We start from the raw sequence: 6,324 nt of genomic DNA on the forward strand, positions 1-6,324 counted from the left end.
GCACACATGTTCTGTCACTCTGAACTACTGGAAGCATCTCAAGAGAGAACTCTTTGTATCCCTTACACAGTCATGAGGAGGATAGGGTGGTTAATGGTCTGTTAGGACAAGAAAATGGTTACAGGCTCTTCTGGTGAACTGCGAAGTCAGCTACAACTCTGAGGTCCCAAACTCCGCTTTAGTATGTACTTCGAAATACTGAGGGTCTTGGTTCTGAGCCTTTGAGTCAGACTGAGCTCAAAAGCAGCTGTTTCCAGTGGTCTGCCTCTTAATCTCTTTACTTAGGTATTCTTGGAAGATAAAATGTACATTTTTAGGTGACTTGACAAGAACCCTGTGGTGTCCTTGTCACTCTTCCATTCCTGGTATGGGGTAGGAAGTTGCTGAATGTGCCGCACTCTAGGGGAATCAGGCATGTTTTCCCTGATTCTCCCACTATGTTTTGAGACCTGTTTTGCAGGAATAGCCACACTTTTGATCTAGTGTGGGAAAAGAAGGGAATCGGCCTGTTTTACAGGAGTGAAACAGCCCAAACACGGTGGTAGGACGCAGGCGGCAGGATTTTGCTGTTTATTACCACATAATCCAATTTACATTCTTTTTGGCTACACTGCTGGCATGTCACTCAATACAAAAAGGGACACCCTTTAATGTAAAGTTCTTTTTTTTATTGTATATGAAGTAGAAATACAGACACATAAATAAGACTAATGTCTTTTGTTTTTAAACCAAAACAGTCTAAAAGAAAGTTGGGGTTTCTTCAGATGCACTAAAATGGACCTTCCTCCAGTAACTGCTAACCATAAAAAGCAGAATTCAAAGGACTTCCACTTTTTAATTTCTGTTTAGTTTTGAGCATGTACAAGGCTGTGTAGGACCCCATTTCTCTGTATATACTATTCCAATTCCAAATAACCCATGTAGAAAGCGCACTGTGCTGCCCTCTCCTTCCTAGATCTTCAGCTGTGTCACTGCTTCCTGATTGCTGGGGGGGTGGGGGGTGTGGGGGGGTCTGAGACAGGAGGAGAAGCTGTTGAAACGAGGGCTGTGAATTTAGTTTGTTTGCCGTTACGTTTGGTTTGGTTTTGTATGGGGTTTTTTTGGTTTTTGGGGTTTTTTTTTTTACCAATTGGGCAGCTCCCTTTTCCACAAGCCTTTGTGACTGTAGAACTATTGTAGAAAAAAAAAAAAGTTCTTTTCTATATATAAAAAGAAATTATCCAACGCAGTAATATTGGTACCTACCATTTTTTCACTTCTGTTTAAAAAAAAAAAAATATGTATTTTTAGCAAGATAACTTGGGTAATCTTCTAAAAGAAATTAAAAAAAAAAAATCTCACTGTTAGTGACTTTGATGCCTTTTAAAAATAAGAGCTTTTTCATTTCATTCCATCTTTAAAATTTTTTATCTTTGTTGTAGAATATTAAAAACTATTTTAAGAAAGATAAAAATTCTCTTTAAAGAGATCTCTAGAGTGTGTGAATAGGAGCTCCAGATGCCTCTAAAAGCCGCATGTACAAATGAAGCTGAGTCTATTCCTGTCTGTTTATATTTGCTTTTCCTGTTTTGTAACCTCTTTGTACTTTGTTCATGGTGACTTGTAAGCTAAGGGGAAGGGGTGCCTAGATGCCTTTGTAATTCTCCATGTCATACGCTCCTGGCTGGATGGTCTCCCTTCCTCTCCTTGTATGTAATATCACTTTTTTTTCCCCTTTCTAGCAAGTACTTTCAAAAGAACTCTGTACATTTTAACATAAAAAATAAATTATGTTGAGCCATTTTGGATGTCAGTTGTGCATGTGGATTTTTTTTTTTTTCCTTTCCATTTGAGCAGTGAACTCTGTCACTGATCATTGGTCCTGGGAATGGGATTCTCTGCTGACCTTTTGATGGAAGAGAGGTGGAATTTACTTGTGAGATCTCTGTCCATGTTAATTTTTGTCTACAGCTTCTCATCAGAGAAAGATCAAGATGAAAAACCAAAAACTTGAAAGCTTCTTCAGAAATCATCACTTTTCAGTTCCTCTCTGCAAGGGCTGCCCAAAGCCTACGCAAATTGTGTTAGCTGTTTTTTGTCAGCTTCTCTTTGTACGATCACTGACTTGTGCTCTTAAAAAATTGCAATGTGTGTTTGAAGCTTCCCCCCCAGCTTTCAATTTGCTCTCATCTTTATAATTACCACTTTGGATAGGAGAGTGAGAAATTTTACCTGGCAAAGTTTACCCTGCAGCTTCAAGGCAGAATTGAATGAGTGACGATCTCGACGGTGCTGTCCCACTCCTTCTGTCACCGTGTGGAGTTCTCTGCAAGCTCATGATGTTCACGACACTAGATGGAAGCAAAGTTCCAGCGAGTGTGTGATCATTGCCAAAGTTTCCCTGTGATAAATGTTGTAGTGATAACCACCAACTCGGTCTCCTTTGGCAAGCCAAGGGCAGCCTGCCTGTTGTTTCAGGTACCCAACAATCCAGAGCTGTCTGGCAGAGTCTCCAGGGGAGTGGGAAGGGTGGGAAGAGGCCAAGGAATCTTCCAGAGGTTTTTCCACAGATGTGCTGTCACCAGTATATCTTCCAAGTAAGCAAACTTTGTTTGTGTGTTATGGTAAATAAATGAAAAGGACCTTGAGAACTAGTAAAATTGGTGCGCTTTTCGTATCTCCAGTCCTCACCGTGATGAAATGTAAGTTTATGTAAGGTGAGGATGATGCTGCATCTTCCTTTAAGCTGATACATTTTTTCTTGGGCTCGTTACAGTTGTTTATTGAGGCACCTGAATTTTCAGATCAAACATGTCAAGATACAGGTAGAAAGTTAAGCGTACAGGGGCACTCCTGGGCAATTTATTCATTTGTTCTCACAACGGTTTTTAGGTTATTCAAGCATGAAGAAGAGAGCGAACCAGGGTGCCCTGTGATTAAAGTTTTCACTACTTTAATCACTTGTGAATTGCAGTGAGTACATCAACTGGTAAGAGCAGGATCTCAGTAGGTACACATCCTGTGTGTTTGGATGTATGTGTATTATTTTCCCATAGTTGGTGCTGGAGTTAAGACTGAATTAACCATTCTCTGCTAGAAAGCTGTTCGATCACTCATAACTTACTTTTAATTGTTTTGAAGTTGTTCATTAAAGGAAGCTTTGGCACTGTCCAGTAGCAAAGTTATGAGGTAGTGGGTGCCACCCTAATGTGCCCTGTTTTTTCCATACTTAAATGATTGTGGTTTGGGGTCTTTTGAGTTTTGCCTGTTATTTTCTGTATACACTGAATTTAGCAGATTTGATTTGACCGTTAAAAGGTGCTCGGCTTGAATTGTTACCTAACTACAATACTATTGGAGTCAGCTTTTATTTATTACCAATTTTCAGAAACATCTCTCATTTTTAGGATACAATATGGGTTTTAAAATTAAAATACCAGCTGAGAACAGTTGCATGTCCTCCAGCAATTCACAATGGCTTTGACTTCAAGAATTAATGTGCTGAGTGATTAGAGTAGAGTATAATTCTGCTGCTTTAGGTAACTCTAGAATTTGAAATGGTCATGGCAAATCACTTTCATGAAATAACAGCACATAGTTATGTTCTAGTAAAACGCTGGTCATAAACTGACAAGTAGGGCAATTCAAAGTCTTTATCTGGTGCCTTGGAACTAAATTATGGTTACACATGCTGATAAGAAATACTTTTCAATAACTGTTTGAGATCTTTGCAATGCTTAATCACAAGCTGTTAAGCTCGGGGTGAGCAGGGCCAATGCTAATAATAATAATAATTAAAATTAAACTTCTTGTGCATTTCTCAGTTCTTGAGGTAGTTGAAACTATTTTAAGAAGAAAAAGCAAACATTTAGATAGGAAGATAATGATTTATAACGACTTTCTAGCTTTGTGGGCCAAGGAACAAAGGTAAGTGTTTATGGAAATCTATAAACAAGATCATGGAAATGTGATTCCAGAGTTAATGAGCTAATAAACAGTAACTGCTAGTTAAGAAATATTTACAAAAAGCATTATTTGATCAAATAGGCTGCACTGTTAATAACTTTCACTTCTTGTTTGGAAAAAAAACCAAACAAACCAAACCAAAACTTGTTTGTGTGGGCTAACTTGATGATAACTACGTTTAGGAGCCATGAACAAGGTGACCTCTTTTTTAGAATCTTGTCATACAATCAACTCCTACCATTAGAGAATGACTAAATAGAGGAGGGGTTTTTTTTGTTGAGGTTGCTTTTTTTTTTGAGAGAGAGAGTTGCCAAGCTAGAACAAGGTCAAAATCAGACTATCTTGAGGTGCAAGAACCTTATAGCATGGTGTGAACAGCTGCTGCTGCAGGCTCTGCATTGCCACAGCCAGATATCATACTGTGGGCATAGTGAGAGTTGTTCCATTCAGCACTGTCAGGTTTGCTCTAAATTCATTGATACATGGACCAAAATGTCTGTTACCAACTCAAAATATACAGGGAGGAGTTTGAATGCGACCCACAGCAACAAACTACTGCCTGGGAGACTAGCGGTATGGTTTTGAAATAGCCTAACTGAAAGGAGAATGATCTCGAAAGGGTCTGACAGTTCTGAAAGCTCATCAGTGAGATAGTTAAGAAAATGCCAAAAAGAACAGAACCATCTTAATTAGGTTCCCAACTCAGGGAAGAGAGCTCCTTGCTGAGATCCTATCTCTGCAGTAATAGAGGAATGCAGACAGATTGAGGCAGACTAAGTTTACAGCAGGTAAGGTGAGGCCTGCTGCATCTTTTATCTTCACAGCTTGTCAGCCAGAATAATTTACCTAAAAATAGCTGCCTGAAGTTGAGCTATGAATGTAAAATCCTTTTGTCCCGAACACAGAGAATCTCAGCAACTTCACCAAACATTGATCTTCACCTAGAGCAGGGCAGGACTCCAGCTACACGTTTAATCTCTTGAAACAGCTGCAGTACCTTGCAGACAGAGTCAGGAACTCATTTCTGTGCTTCCTTCCTTATAGGAGGTTCTATTCTGGAGGACAGCTCTGTATGTGGAATTGGCACATAATAACCTTGTTCATTCTGTGTGATTATTTTCTTAAGGGTTCCCCTGTCAGTATCTATTTGTTCTCCCTTCCCAAATACTGTACCCTGAATGAAACTTTGGAATAGGGACTCTATTGTCAATATGTTTGTCATTTGTGTCACATAGTAGAATTCCAGTCTGTGACTGAGGTACCAGAGAGTTATCATAGTACAAATAATCTGTTTTCAAGGAAAAAGTGGTAAATATGGTGCTCTGTGCCAAATAATTAAATAAGGTTCTTGAGAAGTTTCTTTTATACTAACGTGTTGGGTGGTGTATGCACATGGTACCTTTCAGCTAAAGGAGGAGGTCTGTTTACTGAAATTCTGTCATCCTCTGTTTCCTCATTTTATCCAATAGGAACAAGCAGCAACAAGAAATGACACATCTACTGCCAGATATTTCCCAAACAACTTCTCCAAAGAAGAGAAAAATCATTGTTGGACAAAAAAATGATGTGGTGAGTTAAGTGAAATTATTACTAAACCCATTTCCCACTTGTCCTGTCCTGAGTCCTTGCTGAAATAGCATGAATAGTGAAGAAGATGAACTTCTCTTCATGTACAGCAGAGCGCTAGGGTCCCTTTCTGCCAACCATACACCTACAGCACATAAAATCTTGATATCAATCATAGGTCAAATGCTTCATAACTTGGAACATCCTAAATGTAAGCCCCTGCACAGGACAATCTTATAGGTATGGCAGAGATACCTAATTCCAGTTAACTCAGACTTTTAAATCATGCTGTCAAAATTCAAGACATGTTTCACAAACAACCACCACTGACTCCAAAGACCATTTCATAGAATCAGTTTGGTTGGAAGAGACCTCTGGGATCATCGAGTCCACCCTTTGCCCTAACACCCCCATGTCAACCAGACCATGGCACTAAGTGCCACCTCCAGTCTTTTCCTAAACACCTCCAGGGATGGGGACTCCACCACCTCCCTGGGCAGCCCATCCCAATGCCTAACCACCCTTTCTGTCAAGAAATGCCTCCTCATTTCTAGCCTGAACTTCCCCTGGCCCAGTTTCAGACGATGCCCCCTTGTCCTGTCATGAGTTGCCTGGGAGAAGAGACCGACCCCCACCTGGCTACACCCTCCTTTCAGGCAGTTGTAGAGAGCGACCAGGTCTCCCCTCAGCCTCCTCTTCTCCAGACCAAACCCCCCCAGCTCCCTCAGCCGCTCCCCATCAGACTTGTGCTCCAGACCCCTCACCACCTTCATTGCCCTTACCTTGGACTCGCTCCAGCCCCTCAAGGTCTGT

Source organism: Cariama cristata, unplaced genomic scaffold, assembly GCF_000690535.1.
Source record: "Cariama cristata isolate BGI_N322 unplaced genomic scaffold, ASM69053v1 scaffold8647, whole genome shotgun sequence".
Taxonomy (NCBI): domain Eukaryota; kingdom Metazoa; phylum Chordata; class Aves; order Cariamiformes; family Cariamidae; genus Cariama; species Cariama cristata.